The following is a 17,384-nucleotide window of genomic DNA, read 5'->3' as shown; positions in this document are numbered from 1 at the left end:
CACTGCTCTGATTCAAGGAAGCATCGAGGGAGAGAAAGAGAGGTGTGGGACGCAAGTCTAGACTATGGCTGCATAGGGGCACAACAGGAACTCCGGAACATTACTATTCCTTGACGAGCGCTTATCGACTCTTAAGTAATGAGTTCTGCTCAAGGTAATCTTTTTTTCCTAAGATTGTGATCTTCTCTTTGTGGCTTCCACGTGTGCACATTGCAGTTGAGGCTTTTCATGAAAAAGGGGACTGGCGTTGACGGTATTGAGTGTAGATAATATCGGCGCAGAAAATATGAAGAGGGATTTTCTTGGTTCCGAAATTGACAGGGTATCAAAACCCAATATATGCATGCCACTGATTCCCTAGATGGATTAGGTCTTCCCTTGGCTGACTGTCAGTGTGCTTTGGGATATTATAAATAGGGAAATCAGGGATAACTGTGAAGGAAATGGCCTCTTACAGGTTGGACTAACTGGGGCCCGTTCAGAAGAAACAAGGTATTCCCTTTCACTGATAGCCAGTGGAGGAAGTAAAGGATACCTTCTTCACTTGAACCATTTCCTGTGTAGATGTGCACGTATGGTATGTGTAACTGTCCTAATGAAAATGTTCTCCGTACAATGTACAGTTAGTTATCCACTCTCACTGGCCTGGCCACCTTCCTGCTGTGTCCCTGATGGATTTGGGTGTTTTTGTTTCTAGTCGAGCAGAGTATATGCGTTTCCTCTCTGCCGCATACAACCGGACACACTGGGTGGTGAAAAAGGGGGGAGCCAAGTTGGAGGCTCAGTACTGGGATCTGTTTACCGGCAGCCCATGCGTGCGTAGACTCCTGAGGATACGCACGTGTTGCGCTGCCAAATTAGAAGCAGCCCCAACTCTGTTCAGTCACAGTAAACAGAACACTCTTTAAGAGCATGCGCTGACCTAAAGATGCCCAATTCAGTTCTTATCTTTCAACAAAAAACTATTTCAGGAAAATTTGAACTGAAAAGAGATTTTAAATTTGCTTTTGTGTGTGAAATTTGGCAGTTGTAGTATTTTTTAAAGGTTTCTTTGGCTTACTACTTCTACTGCACTGCTGCTTTTGGTGAACTATAGCACATAGTATTGGGCATGCCTAGAAATAAAATTATCCAGCAGAGAGCAGCAAAGGACCTAAAAACATGTTTGGTTTGAGGGAATACACTTATTTAACCGTAGAGTCACAGTACAATGCCCACCACTACTACATTTACCAAGATCATCAAAAATAATCCATACCAAGATAATTACCCAAGAGGTGTGCCTATGTAAAAAAGTATCAAATTCTTAAAGCAACTATTGCAATGAAATGCAAGGGTACTTTTGTTTAAATTATACTTTCCTAGTTAAAACTTTCATCAAACTAAATTTTTTTAGTCTTATTTTTCCAGTCCAAATTGTAACTATTTCTGTCCTGGAATTGCATGCTTAACCAGAGGTTCACTGCCTGATTTCCTAACAAAAAGCTCCACATTCCACTGTCTACGTGCTAGGTGTGTTCTGACTGACTGAGTGGTATGCCTCGTTGCCTGTGAGCGTCGACCAATGGTTTCAGGTCCATTTCATAACACCTTGCTATGTTTATGCACATTGGCGCCAAGTATCCGCTGCCACGTTGACAATCTGACACCGCTTCGCGTACTGAATCACGGTTGACACCCGAGTCAGCCACTGTGCGCGAAAACTTCATTTTTACACCGCTTTGCTTCATATCGAATAACCTTCAGCTTATTGACTGTCTCAGAGGTTGAAATAATGGCCCTCTGGGTAGGTGTAGTCGCGGCAGACTGGAGAGATAGGTGGCACTGTGAAGGATGGAAAAAGGAGACAATAGATGTAGAGTAAAAGATAAGGAGCAGGTACAATTAACAATGTTGAAGAGGAAGTTGTCCCTTCTTTTGATCTTAGGAAGCTATGCACAAGCATGCCTTCATTGTAGACCTGCTTTCAGAGATGGCAATAGTACTCACACTTTGCGCTTATATATATTACACAGTGTCCATCCTTAGTTGCTGTTTTTTTTTTTACCTTGAACTGGAAAAAGTCTTCAGAAAACTAAATACTCAAGTACTGTAACCTGAAAAATATATTTTAGCACCATAGCAGTATTTGTAATTTGTTTCTTCACACCTCCTCCTGCTGTGTGTTAGCCCTCACAACCTCTGCAAGCAGTTTGCAAAGACTTATAAAGGTGCCCTAAGGGGTTAATCTTCCTTTTCCCTTAAGCCAGGGCCACTTCTTCAAATGCCACCATTAACGATACCCTAATGATGTTCTGCCTAACCAAGGTAAACAATCACATAATGGCATTCTAGATTTAAAGAGATTTGCAAATCATCCATGACACAACTTTGGCAAGTGTGCACTCCCCCGGGAGTTGCTGGAAGCAGGGTGCGGGTCCCTGTCAGTCCATCAAGTAAAGATCGAATAGATACGCAGTGATGTTCATTCCACTGAGCACATCCTTTTGCTAAGGATAAGTTCACCCCCTCTTTTCACCCCAAGCCCCCCTCGCAGCTCATAATCCTGGCAGCATGGGAACAGCCCCAAGCTTCAAATCACTTGCTTTGCTCATTATTAGACCCGATGAATTACACACAGGCAGACGCACATATGTAAGGAAAACACGGCAACAGGCAAATATGGCAGTGATAAATCTAAAATAATGAAACGTTGGTCTCAAAGTGGAACCAGGAGGGCTTCGTTGACCCATAATCCACGTAACCCGATAGCCCTTCGGAGGCATAGACGCTTTAGTAAAGCCCAGCTGGACTTGAGAGGGTCTCGAAACCTTGTTGGAGATCTTTAGTGGGTCACATTCCTGCCTTGTGAAGCGACCCTCAGCGAAAGTGAGCTCCAGAGGAGACCCTATTAAGAAACTTTCTATTGTTGGACACTATATCATGTCCCAGTGCAAAAAGCTGTATTTTATTTATGTTATGTGCAGTGCAACCAAAAAATTAATCAAATATGTACATCATTTTGTTGTTTACATGAATCACCAACTACTGCATATTGCCAATTTCAAAACATTCAAAAATATTATTCTTAAAAAAATAACAATGATGATAAGTTAGAGAGGTTGGCATTTAAGACTAATATAATTTAAAGTGATCGTTGCCAGTATTTCATTGTTTATATGCAGACCAAATTCTTTCCACTTTGGTGGAGGTCTGCATTCTGCCTAGTGCTTTCTTTTTTTGTTATTATTTAGAAATCCTTAGAAGAGAAACAAGGCGAGCAAATACCTTTGTGCTTATCACAGTTATGTGATTATGGGTTTGACTTTCCTGTGTGAAGTTTTAGAGTACTACTTGCATGGCTTTTCCTACAAGTACGCCAGTTTACAGTTACTTACAAAACTCTTTATTGGTCCAGGAATCTATGTTCAGATAAACTCAGGTCCATCAGTTGCCGCTGACATGAGTGATGGCTCTCAACCTGATGTATCGTCACTTTTGTGCCCTGGAATGGCATCTCCCTTCCCAGTTAGTAATACAACATAGTCAGCTTGGTAGGTGTGTGACAGAGTAATGAAGATTTGTAATAGAGACGCAAACTAATAAACTAGGTAGCTGGCTTGAGGCTCACAAAGAATGTGTCTCATCTTTCAGTCCTCTCAGTGGGTCGCCATCAAGGAAGAATCGTTTTTTTTTTTTGCTGTGAGGAGTCTAACTTTATATGATACACCCCCAACCCCCTCCCGTCTATCAGGGTAAATTGCATTGGCCATGGTTGTGGCTCCAGTTTCTAAGTGTTTGAAGTCTTCATGATCAATAAATAGAAAGATCAAATAAATTAGTTGAATGTATTTTGGCTACTTTTCACATGCCGGGCTGGCATGCACACGCGTGTAGTCACATATCTTAATTTGGTTAGCCAAACAGGCCATACTACCATCTATCACAGTTGTGATAATGCAAATACACCATTCTATTATTATGAAATTGTGGATTCAGTATAGCACATTTTTAAATTGCATTTCATAAAACATCAACATCAATCCAGAGTACATGTGGCTGATATCCATGTTCCCCCCATTTAACTGGCAGCCCATGACGGCACCAGACGTCCAACCCAATTGAACGCCATCAATAGTTTTTCACATGTCCATTCAATACTAGCCTTCGCAGTTCAAATGGAATTGATGTATATCACTTTCAATAGCAATGAATTTGTTAACCATTTTGCGTCATTTTAGCTCATTGTTCACATTTTAGTAGAATTTTTGGAGCCTTAAACTATAATAACCGCTACAAAATATTTTAAAATGGAACACAATCAAGTCAACTGACCTTACTGTTTTGAATCACTGTATAGAGAATAGGTCCTGTCCAGAAAAAATATTTTTCCTTCTACCAATTTCAGTAAAAATGCATTCTTTAGGACCACAGTTCTTAAAAATTACACTTGATCGTGCATGGTAAAACACCCTAATGTTTCACTATATGCCCTCCACAATCTATGTGGCCTCCTATCCTTTCCCAGGCCATTCTTTGGAAGAGGGGAGGTGTAAGAGGTGATAACCTCTCTCCATCAACTTGACACTGGCGGCGGTATCACACTAGGGCCTCTGGATGGAGTGGTGGTCTCCCCAGGCAAGCCTTTTCTAGGAGGGGGCAGCTGGGTAGTGTAGCAGCGTGGGGGCAGAGTCCATTACAACGAAAGAGCTCTGCTTTAGCAAGACTTTTATCTTCTTAACAGACGTTGTTTCTCTCAGAATCACTCGTGTGCTGTGCGATATCAGCTGGGGCTCCATCTTGTTATCACAGAGATGGAGGCCAATGGGTTTGTTGGTTTTGGGTTATCATAAATGAGTATGACCACTCGTCTACTGTATAACTCCACCCTGGTTTTAGCAGATAAGGTCAAAGTATATGCTAATGTCCTTTTAATGTGTTTGAGCAGCATTCTATTTGCACTCTATCTTGTTAAATATGACGCAAAACGCTGTCTTACACATGGATGCCTGGGATTTACGGTGGCTGAATGATAAATTGTGCTTTGATTCTGTCATAAATATATACAGTTTATATAGATAATATGTATAATACGGCTGATGATGTGTTTTTTATGTTATGCTTCATGGGCATGACTGGAGGTCTTCCTCAGCGAACATGGTGACACATGATTTATTTATTTCAAACACCAGTTGAAATGACTGTTTGCTCCAAAAATGACCTGCTTAGCAACACACCGCATCGCTTATTTGTTCATAGTAACGCCAAACTGTTCAAAGTGTGATATTTCCTAACAATTCAAGTTGTGACAAGTGAGCTGGCTCATCCCAGCGCAGCAAAATGTTACGTTTACAAAAAGAGGATTGACTAAGAATTTGCACTTAGCTTTCACATCCTGCAAGGCGGAAGAACAGCATCATAATACAAGCAATCCCCGAATGTTTACAATAGCCATATGTACACGTTTGCTGCAGCTATGAGGAAAATATTTGGAGGACGATTTACCACCCACTTATGTTAAAAACCGTCTCCTCCCCTCCAATTCCATATCATTTTTTTACACATGAACACAATGTTTTCTCAGCAAGTTTAAGGGTTAGCTACATGCTCTTGCTGGTTGACTGTGTTTGCCCATGTAGAAATGCAGGTTTAGGTTCTTTTTCTGTTGTGCTGGTAAGTGAAACTTGTAGTTGGCATCTCCCTGGCAGAGAAATGAATATTTAGCGCCCGTGTTGATGCTTTGTGCCATTCAAAATCCCCATTGTGTCAAGGCTGTGCTGACATACAAAGATGGATGTGTTTTTACACAAATTCCACCCCCGCAACCTTCCTTAAAAAATGTTTTGTTAGAAATAAACTTGTCGGCAAGTGTGTTTTTGAAACCCATACCAGTGAGAAAAGACGGAGCAATGTGTTTTGAGGATTGGATAAATATTTGATATTCCACAGTTAGAGCCACACAATCAAAGTGGAACAGAATAACTGGAAAAATGTAGGGGGACGATTTCAATGCGGTATGCTTTGTGTTTTCTTCAGTCTCAGTTTGAATGCTTTGACAACATAGAAACCGCTAGGAAAACAATACACGGAGTCCTATAAGTGTCTATTGTGTTTAAATGACGTCATTTTTAACTTAATCTGCTTCTGTTTGTCATTTTCTTTCGTCTTGCATCATAAACTAGGGACACTCTTATACTGGGGACACTCTCGCAAACACCCGCACACACATTTTGACTCTTAAGATTACGTGTTTTTTTTTTTTATCCCTAAAGCTGGTTTAAACAGGAGGTTTACCGTGAGAGTGAGAGCCAGCATCTATAAAAGAATAGCACGGAGGTCGGAATTTCTCTAACACGTCTACTAGTTGTATTGTTATTTGGAATTTTCAAAACGGAGCCAATTGTAGTAACTTCACGGAGGAAAGTATGAAAACTTTCTTCAAATTGGAATGGCTCACTCCCACATCACCTTTTAAAAGTTCCATGTGTTTCGTTAAGCCTGTAAATATTTTTTATTTCTTTTAAATCACTGCTTTAACAGCTTTTATACATCATTATCATTTCAAATTCCGCTCACCCATTGCTGATCTGGCTTTGACTTTCTGCTATGGGACAAATAAATAGTCTCATTTTCACATCTGCATTTGTTATTTTTAGATGTTCATTGGATGTTTGTTCAGGTTTGCGTCTATGCATTAGTCTTTCTGTTAGAGCATGAAAGTGGGGCTATGCACATGCTTTTAATCAGCAATTCTGCACACTGCCCAGACAACGGTACCCCTTTTCTTCCCCACCTTACTCCTTCCTTTGCACCACTTTTCTTTAATGAAAGCATTTTCTCTCTGTCTGTTGGTGGAGAAAGGCTCTCTGTCTCCATAAAGCAGTACGCAGCCCGCTTGTATTCTACACATTCATCACGTGCATTTAACAAGGACATTTTATCCATGTTAATCACAGCTTTCTGATCTCATAAACTCACCCATACATTCGAGAAATTCTTCAATTAAGCATTTATTGATCTTGTGCCACTTGCGCACCCCCACATTCAATCTTTTTACCCACATGGTTCCTTTGATTAAAATGAACTTTGTCTTCTACTTCCAGTACCATCACTTCCTAATTCTTTTGAATATTGTGGTCTGAATGTGCCACCTTTTCTGCCATTAGTGCACACAATCTGTTTGAGGATACACCTAGATTAAGTTCTCCTCTTCAATCTGTTTTTAAATTAGAATTTGAGACAGGCTTAGGTTTATGTTTACATGCCGGAACCATGGGCTCCAACACCCCCGCAACCCTGACCTGGGTACGCGGTGCAGGACCATTGGACTAAACCTTATGCATTATGGTTTGAATTATCAACATGCAAGGAAAGTGAAATTAAATTGCATTGTATGTAGAAATAATGATGAAATTAGTAAATGTTTGACCACGGATTACATTTCATACACCTTTAGGATTAGCCATTCTGAATAGGGATTATGTATCACATTAGGGTTTATTTTAATGCATCAATTTTTTAGCAATGTGACATAACACAACAGATTTATCATCTCTCACGTTTTTTCTTGTTTTTTTCCGTGGCACTATTTAAGGCTCAAAATTAGTAAAAGTCCATTGTTTACTGGTTTCGGCTTTTAAAGGGTTAATCAATTATTTTATTATAAAATGTAGTTAACATTCTAGAGAAAAATACAATTTTAGAAAATATTAAAAGTAATATAAACTCAAATGTAACTCACTTCGTCTTTAAATATGTTCTTTTACACAGGTAATTCTTTGTGTTGACTCCTCTGGCCCTTATTGAACCCTAGATGTATTTTTATTTACTTTACGTTAGGCCTTTGCAACCAGCGGCACATTCTCTTGTACTTGGTGTCAGAGGTGTGATGGTCGGAGTGACAGGCTCATTAAGACTTCATTACATGGCTGCTTGAACATTTGGGGAAGGGAGGATCAGTCAGCAGCAGCAAGACAGCCTTTCTGGACAAACAGAGTAGCCCTGAAGCCCCCCTGATTTTCAGCACATCTTCATTTGTTTACCGTGCACCTGGATGACATTTACCACCAAGATGGCTCTTTGGATATTAATTTTGCTGAGGGTGAATTCTTTGCATTCAGCCTCGCAGCTAGTTAAAAGATTCTGACGTACGCAGACATGCTGTCTTTCTGCTAGGCTGTCGCAACACCTTTTAGTGCTTTTCAAAAGACCTACTCAATGAAAATTAATCAGAGTGAACAGTGAAATTGGCTTTGCCGGACAGATTCAAATGAATTGTGACATGAGCTTTTGATATTACGAGTCCTGACATTTGAGTACTGACAAGTCAACAAAACCTGAAAATCTGCATTGGGTTTAACACCTGGAAATAAATGACGCTAGTGGATTTGTTTTCTTGGCCCATTAAGTAGTTCAGCAGCCATTAAGTAGTTACATGAAACGTTTAAATGGAAAGCAGGCTCTTTCTAAACATTTTCAGTTGTGACAAGATCTGCAATGAGAAAAGCCAAGACATGCTCAATTTTGCTTCACAATATTAATGGGATTTTTTTTAAATCTAAACTCAAGCATGCAGTTAATTCATCTATCTTTTTCAAATAATTTCATGCCGCATAGTCAATATTTCAGCCACCTGACTAATGGTGTTTGGATCAAAATGTAAAGATGTGTTTTTGAGCAGGTTGCAGCCATCCTAGGCTGGTTGCACTTTTTAATGGTGCTAAATGAACCTTATTGGAACAGCATGCTCCAAAAACTCGTAGAAAATGCTTTGGGTTCACCAAGAATAACAGCATTTTTTACATGGGATTGGGTTCGAAGGAAGTTGTTAGACTTTGTTTTAAAAAGCAATCACTGTAAAGTACTCCTTAACATGAAGGCTAAATTTCAGGCCAAAATTAACATCCAAAGTTTATCTGAGTGCTGTTAAATCAGGCAGAAAAAGTTTGGGATTGTGTGTTGCACAAAGCCATAACACAGGAAGTAATTTGTTGCTGCATCATTTTAGTTTATTGTGTCAACATCCAATGAAATTAATTTAATCTATCCCGGAGAATCTTTTCACATAAGGGAAGATTAACAGAGAAATGTGAAAATAATAATAATAATAATAGTATCTCTAGGCTGACTCTCAGAGAGGATGAAATACTGTTTCTAAAAGTCATATTGAAAAAAATGTATATTTTTGCTCTGCTAATTAAAACAATCTTAAACATAACTACTATATAGTATTCCAAAAAGCTTACATTAAATAAGGCTGCCTGATGTCAAAAACGATACATGCATAAATGTGGGTGGGGAAACAGGTTAAAACAGCTTAATTGCAGGTATCTCTGTTTATATGTCATCAATCAATGTGTGTTACTTATTCTGATGCACATGGGAACAACATCCAAATTAAAGACAGTGACTGCCGAATCCAAACATATCATGCGAACCCAGCCGACACTATAAACTCCGTGGCAGCTGCTTGGTATCATCACTCCCTGTGGTGAAATGATAATTACGATAACTGATCTGTGAACTGTAGCTGTGTGCGAGTGGAAAAGTGGATCTCCGCACAAGGAAGAACCACGGAGATGTGTGTGTGTGTGTGCTGGAAAGCCAAAACCACAGAGCTTACACAGCCCTGAGGATGACGAGAGCAGGATGACTGAGGAAGGCTCACATGAAACGAAGACCAAAGTCCGTAAAGACTTTCAGATGGACCGTGTCCTTTGTGTTTGATTTTTAGTGGTTGCAGCGTGGCTTGGCTACCCCTCAATTAGCAATTTTCTCCAGTAGAGAATAAGATCTATCGTGAAAAAAAATCATAGTACACTTTCTAACATGTGTAAGTCATTGATTCCATTTTTATTTCTTGCATCTCTCACTGAGAGATCAGCTACAGTATGGGGGTTGAGCCTTTACAATTTAAAGTGTGTGAAAGTCTGGAGTCTGTGGACATCACCAAATGTCACCAGGCCTTCACCTAAGATGAATTGTGAGACGTAAAGGGCTACACTCCTGCGTTCTTTCAACATAATACTGTACAGCTCAAAGGATGGAGCTTTACGACGCAGATGGATGATGGTCCTAAACCGACTATCATAGCAAAGACCCTTTGAAGAGCAAAGCTCATGTCCAAAGTCTCTGGATCTCTGTCAGTTACAAACTGCAAATGACTTAAAGTATTCAACATGAGTATGATATAATGGTTATACAGTAGTAGTTGGGATTATGCCAAGGTTCTACCATATCTTGAGATCAGAAAGTGAAGTAATGTGTATCATTTTAGTATATTTCTCATATTTTTGTGTCTATCCCTCCACATTTACCGTAAATCACATTTTCATTCTTTTAAGTCAAAGGTTGGTGTAAAAATTGAGAAATTTAGCTCACTGTTCCACTATTTCTGAACCATACCTTCGATAGAATGGTCAATATTATTTATGTTTGAAGAATGTGTCAATGTTAGTTACGTTGACATAGACAGGATTCTTGACTTCAGGTGTGTTATAGTAACGTTAAACCCAGGAATGTGCGAGCCAATACATTTGACAAAATAATGGGTGCCTTCGACATATACGAGGATGTGCTGAATACTCATGGGTTAAACGCCAAAAACATATGACATTTATTGGTTTTTCAAATTGATTTCCTCACTTAGCAGTCCAGCCAGAGTGCGCTTGGTTTCAGCTGTTGCGAGATTTACATCAGAGTGATGCACGTTCAGATTATGGGTTATTATAAAAATAGTGTTTGAATATTTCAAGGCATTCATTAATAAGTAACTGTGTTTTCTCAGTGTTAATGATCAGGCTGGCAACCATCACCACTGTGATGGTCAAACTTTGCAGTCTGGTGAAGTACACTAATGCAAATGCAACAACAAAATGTGCACGCATATGTACTTTTCAGTTCACTATGGCTTCCATTTGCATGGGACTGTAAAAGCCATACACATTTGTGAATACCTTGCAATTAAAAGGCAAACTAAAAATGACTTTTTAATAGCCAATGTGCTTAGTAATAATGACTTCAGAAGTGCTTTACTATTACCAATGGCCTTTTTGCACACTGAGTCGATCATGTGGATCCCAATCAATTAAGATATCCTTTTCACTTTAGCCCTGATGCACAGCTGACGAACCATCCATGAAATTCTCCATTTAACTTAATGGATCGGGATATGGTTAGCAGGTCGTAAGAGCAGCACCCCCACCACCTTATTCCTCTCTGCAAACACATCTTTACATGCGAATTTATGTCCTGTGGTGTTTGCTTAAAACTTTAATTCCCGCTTGGCTCGTCCTGTTCCAGGAACTACAGCAGCCGTCTAGCGAGAGAACGCTGTCACAACAGAAGGGTGTGCTTCTAATTGGCCTCAATGACTGCTATGTGAGCCAATAAGAGATAAGTGCCTTATTGCTCTCCAGATTGTCAGCGATAGTGTTGGACCGTATGACCGCGGCATGATTGCACTGTTGGACAAACAGAGAACAGGTGTGCAAGCTCTCTGCAGCTCAGGTGGCCTTCCTGGAAACCCAAAGCAAGCTGTAGCTCTGCAGGCTTTGCACCCTCCCTGAGCAAACACACTCAACTTGAGGATTTTTCTGCACTGCGTGCTTTTAGACTTAAAAACAAAGCATATTTGAGTGACTGAGTTGTTAGATTTTTAGGAAATCACTGGATGGATATTGTTTTTATTTTTTATTAACCCAACTTACATGTACTTGCTGGCCCCCAGTTCACAGAGTCCCCCACTTAATGCCTCTAGTTAGCTGGCATAGGCCCCCCTGGCCTCAATCAATCAGGCCATCACCTAGTGTATTGGACCACCATCACTTTTACATTTATCTCACAGGTGGCCGAAATGTACAACATTTATTAGTGATCATAATATTGTTTTAATGTTTCTATAATGGTTAACTACACAAGCTGTGTAAGCGTCATTTTGTTTTTTTATTCAGCGACCGCTTCCAAAGCAGCGGTCGGTGTGCTGGGATCAAGGCAGGGGTCATTGTCAGGGAAAATATTTATGGAAAAGTTATGGGTAATGGCAAGGAAGCACGAGGCTGTTTGGATCAGTATGGGTTCTTTTGGCAAATCAACCGGAATCTGTGTGAAGGAATACTCTTAACATCTTCTGACACTTGGAGACTAAAATGAGCAATTAATCCGTCTACGTATCCTCTTTATGGGTTTGGTTAGCCTGTATCCTATTTTTCTTTTGGTTTTGGGGGAAAACCAGAGTCAATGTGGGTTGGAACGAAAGCTTCTTGGTTACAAAGTGGGTGCTGGAACAATATTCTTTAACAGGGTTTGGGAATATTTCCAAAACCAATGTTGGCACTAACCAAAGGCTAATCTTGCTTAGGAAATATTGATTGCATTTTGGATAGTGAATTATACATAATGGAAATATATTTTAGATATTTCCACATTTGTTGAGACGATGTTAAGGTTCGTATTACAATTGGGTGTGATATGAATGGTGACAAACATGGAAGTTGTAAATACCAATTGCAATTTCTACTCGATGGTAAAAAAAAGTAAAGAACAGCAATGAAGTTAGATACTATGAGAAGAGGCTGGAATGAGTTGGCTCAGTTACTACAAAATCATTTTTGTGCTAGGATTTTCCTGCTTTCCGTGCAATAATGACTCAAATTTAAGAATCATCTTGAGATCAGTCCACTTTTTGATGTGCACATTGTGAGAGCCTCAAACACCCTTATACTCATTTTTTGGGGCTAGACCTGTCCAGCAATAGCCAGTCAAGCTGTGCGTGTCTGCAGGGTCTTAGGCTTGCCTTATTCAACCATTCCTCAGTCAAAACCACCGCCCCTCTAGGGCATGATGATAGATTTATACCTCCACCCACTTCTTTTTCTCCATGAGAGCCCTTTTATGGAAATTACCCAAAGATCCAGGAACAACAATCCTCTGTTATTCGTCCCGCACTGTAACTCCTTGAATCTGACTCTTTCTCCTTTGTTTGAGGCTTGTCGTAGTAGATAGTGTGGCATAGCCACAGCCTTCTGTGGGCCATAGTAAGGCAGGCTCCGATAAGGGCTGCCATGTGGCTTTTTAAAGCACAAACATTGCACCACTGAGTAAATGGACTCAGGGCCCCAAGTCTGAGGACCTTTGTTTTTGTGGTTCACATAACCTAGGTTATTGGAGACATGCTGTTATGATGTATTTAGTTGTTATATTTTCTCCTTAGTTATTTTTTTTATTCATTAATGTGTACTTTGGTACCAGTTTTAGGACCATTTATTGAACTTAAATGGTCGATCTGGTTAAATCAATCGAAGTTAATTTTTTTCTTGCCCCATTAATATTTAATTAGAAAGGAATTCTCACCCGAACCATTGGTAATTTCTCTCAGCAGATGACTCAATACCCATCATTTGTTCTGGATTTGACCACCCCAGAAATGTATATTAAACATTTTTTTGTTTGGTTTGAATTTTATTTATAGAGGGTATTTGCTGATGGTGATGTAATGGTTGTTAGATTTCTTTTAACAGATGATGTGCATCTGCTTATCTGTAACAGTTTTAAGTGTTTAATATTTCATTTCTCTGTCTCCGGCATCATCACTTCCAGTTCCTGGAGCTGCTGGAGAAAGGAGACGAAGCAGAGAGTTATAGCGGAAAACAGACTTAAGTGCTTGTCTAAACACTGTCCCCAACGATGTTCCCAGTTCTCGGAGAGATATCGTCCTCTCTTGATGTGTCCTCAGTCTGAGGTGACGCACCAGAGATTGTGTTTCCGAGTCTGGATCAACCCTCATTTATCTCGATGTCTCAAAGCTAGAGTTAGCATTTCAGATCGATAAAGTAGGTTCTGGCATAATATCTGTAAATTACATTGGTATTAGGAAATAACTACAGCTGAACGACAAGGGAAAGCAGGAACAATAGATGATTTTTTTGGCACATCTGGTCCAGACTCATTGGAATGATTAATGTAACATTTCAAAAGGCGACACACTGGCCTCGCATTGTTTTGTGTTTCTCATCACTCATTACTGCTGATCTGAGTGTGATGAATGAAACATTAAGTTTGGCACAACAATGTTTTTTATTTGTTTTGCTTCTCCACAGAAACCTTAGAATTTTTTTAAACAGCAATTCGGAATACATAAACATACACATAGCATGACTTTATGTTAAGGTGTCACTAATTGCTTTTCTTCAGAGAGATTTCATTTACTCTGGACGCGAGACGTTTTGTCGGAGCATAAATTGCAGATAATTGAGCCATTTGGACGGCGGGCAGCGGGGTCCCTAGATGTTCAGTAAGGCTAGGTGAAAGTGGATGCCTGGGAATTCAAGCTTGGCTGAAGCGAAACATACACACACACACACACGCAAAGTACTTAAGAATGCTTCAAGCCTGATGCTATTCAATAAGACTGCAGCTGTATTGTGTTAGGATAAAATTATTGTTGCTTTTAGAATTAAAAAAAAAGCAAATATATCTGTAATATCACCCAACCTTTGAACAATATTAGTTCAAATGTAAGACTATTTTATTTGGAGAATGTGGCCAAATCTGTGTGCCAATTGTGCGCTAAGCTACCCTTCTATCTTATAACTTCTCTCACGATAACAAAATCATGACTCGGTGATCTTGAAACTCCTTATTTGGTCTGTTTGGCAGACTTGAACTCAGTTTTCACACCTGGACCACCTTTGGGGCCAGGTTTAAGCTAGCTGCCAATCAAAAGTTTAAGCTCCTGTATGCTCGCCTGAGGCACCTTTTAACCCCCAAAACAAACACCTAAGTGAGTCTGCAGTGACGTCACCACATCCTAGAGTGGAAAAGGGAGCGGGTCAGTGAACAGTACGTGTTGGCCACTGCTTGACACAGCAAATCGACGACAGTGGGAAAGAAAGGGCTTCAATGTAGCAATGCCTCACACATACTGTATTTCCATTCGACTCCCTCAGCCCTTAATGGTCTTGGCAGTCTACGGTGCAGCGAGATACCATAAGAAAATAAAGGGCCCCGTTTTCGCACATATCATTCCACGCCAGGACAAACATGTCGGGTGTTATTGTAGAGAACAATTACAGTAATTTCAGAAAGGCATGTCTTTAAAACACACTGTGAACTTGAGGCCATGCAAAATTCTGTCGTATCTACTATGGCTCCCTGTTCATTTTAAAATTGAATACAATATTACACTTTACAGTTTCCTCCATGCTCAATAGATTTTATGTCATTTTATTATCCTGTCAGGACCTTGTGGTCTGCTGACTGGCCTTTTCTTGATATACCTCACGCAAAAATAAATATGTTAACCGTTACGACTTTAACCGTTTTAAAGAGTTAGTGACTATGTTTGCTTCTTTTGGATAGAGTCTTGCTTGTGGATTAAATTCACTACCCGATAACATTCAACTTGCAGACCTAGGCTTGATTACATCTTTCTTGTCTGGACTTTTTCAGTATCTCGCCTTTAGAGAAGCACTTAGTAAAGGCAGCACAAGCATGTCAACATCACATCGCTTCCTGCCAGCAAAAGGAAATTATTGTAGGTAGAAAGGACATGCGTCAACTCGAACAGGCAGCTGCCGAATTTCCACTCCGAAATGTGAAAACATTCCCCCTGCGAGGAACTATATTCTCTCTGTCTCCTCTGTTTATGTCAACCACAGGGACTCCAAAATGAGCTGTATGGCTCATTCTTGACCTAGCCAGGGGGGATATTTAAAAAATGTTTTTTTAATTAGGCATTTACTTGCATTTCTGAGTTTTTGGGGTAGACTATGATTTGAGAGAGGCAAGAATAGCCTTAACATGCATGTATTTCTAATTGAATATCTGCATCACTGCCTCTATCAGAAGCACTTTGAGGACACAGAGGAGCTCTGGGATCCTTAATGTCGTCCGCTCAGATTTTGGCTGGCTTTGGAATATGTTCCACTAATATCACCTCTCGTATGTTTCCCATCATTGTGTGGATTCTCATGATAGACTCGGATAGTTAATCTTTATTTATGGTTAGCAGAGCTTCATATGGAAAATTGTCTGCAGGAAAGGCTTAGAAAGACCTGACAAGCGGATTTAGAGGACTTGGTTGCTTCCCACTCTCCTTTGTTTTATTTTCTTTTTCAAAGGGGTTGAAAGTTGCATGAAAGAAGTTTCTTTTCAAAATAAGCTTAATAGTCAGGTTTTCTGATACCTTTTAAATGTGTTATATTTGAGTTTCTGTTTGAGGAAAGTGGCTCAAATTAAACAACAAAGCAAACATGTGGAGTGACTGATACACTAAACAAATAATTGAGATCGCAAAAGGGTTCAGTTTATATATTTTTTACCTTTGGAAATATTTTTAGTTCATCGAATCCGTCAAATAAATCTAAATGTATGTTTTGCACAGAGATAACATTTCACTTTATGACTTTTTTTTGACAATTAACATAGTTGAATTTTCAGACCAAAATCTGGTTATAACATGAACAGCATTAACGTCAACTCAATTTAATGTGGGACGGACCATTTTAGATATAATATTTAGATTTTTTTTATAAATGGATTAAAAGAACTGGATTAAAAGCCCTGAATATTCCGTTTTTTTATAGATCTAAAACAATGTTTATTTTAGCTTTTTTTATATATATATTTTTAGATTTTACAAAATGATTTTTGAACTAAAAACACAGAAAAAAAGTATTAAAAAATTACAATTATTGATTTAAAAGGGGGAAAATCAAGAAATTTAATATACATCTATACTTTTCATTTTAATTTGATCCTAAAACAGAACGTCGGCACTCATGATTTACTTTCTCGGGTCGCACAAAATGATGCGGCTGGCCAGATTTGGCCCCCGGGCCGCCACTTTGACACCTGTGCTTTCGTTGAAGAAATGCCACTATATCTGTTTTTCCTCTCGGGGCTAGATGTCATCAATGGTGCACTCACTAATAGAAATCACTTTTGACCTTATGTACGTGAGCACAACTATTATTTCGAGGGATGTTTTAACAAGAGAAAAAAAATGAGGGTTATAAAATAGAGCCACACATTCTTCAATTTCTGCGGTTTCGGCCATCCCCACCTCTGAAAACAATCAGACATTGTTGCTGCAAAAAGAAATCCATGTGCAATATGAATCTGTCCTTCTTTCCTATTGTAAATGTTCCTTATTTATATTTGTCACGTTATTTATGTGATCTCCCAAAAGGGAATTTTAGGTAGACTTGCGTATGTTCGTATTTGTATTGAGGGCAAGTGACCAACACAAGGGTTGCCCCTGCAACAGAGGGTCTTTTGTGCACATCCCCGGATCATAACACCGCCACACTTCTCGACCAGGACTCCACTCTCACTTTCCACCGCTTTGTCCACTGACACATTTGCACACGCACACATTCCACGTATTTACACACATCACTCTACTG

At 39.5% G+C, this 17,384-nt stretch overlaps 1 long non-coding RNA gene across 7 annotated transcripts in view; it reads left to right on the top strand.

The window, feature by feature from the left end:
• Positions 1-17,384, top strand: part of LOC144084679 (uncharacterized) — a 30,841-nt gene that overhangs the window by 153 nt on the left and 13,304 nt on the right. For 6 of the 7 annotated variants that reach the window (XR_013303881.1, XR_013303878.1, XR_013303877.1 and 3 more), the window contains exon 2: positions 18-154. This is a non-coding gene — a long non-coding RNA (uncharacterized LOC144084679). The remainder of the gene's footprint in view (positions 1-17; positions 155-17,384) is intronic. The other variant, XR_013303879.1, reaches the window with a different exon arrangement.

Source organism: Stigmatopora argus, chromosome 11 (assembly GCF_051989625.1).
Source record: "Stigmatopora argus isolate UIUO_Sarg chromosome 11, RoL_Sarg_1.0, whole genome shotgun sequence".
NCBI lineage: Eukaryota > Metazoa > Chordata > Actinopteri > Syngnathiformes > Syngnathidae > Stigmatopora > Stigmatopora argus.
This window is presented reverse-complemented; position numbering and strand designations above follow the sequence as displayed.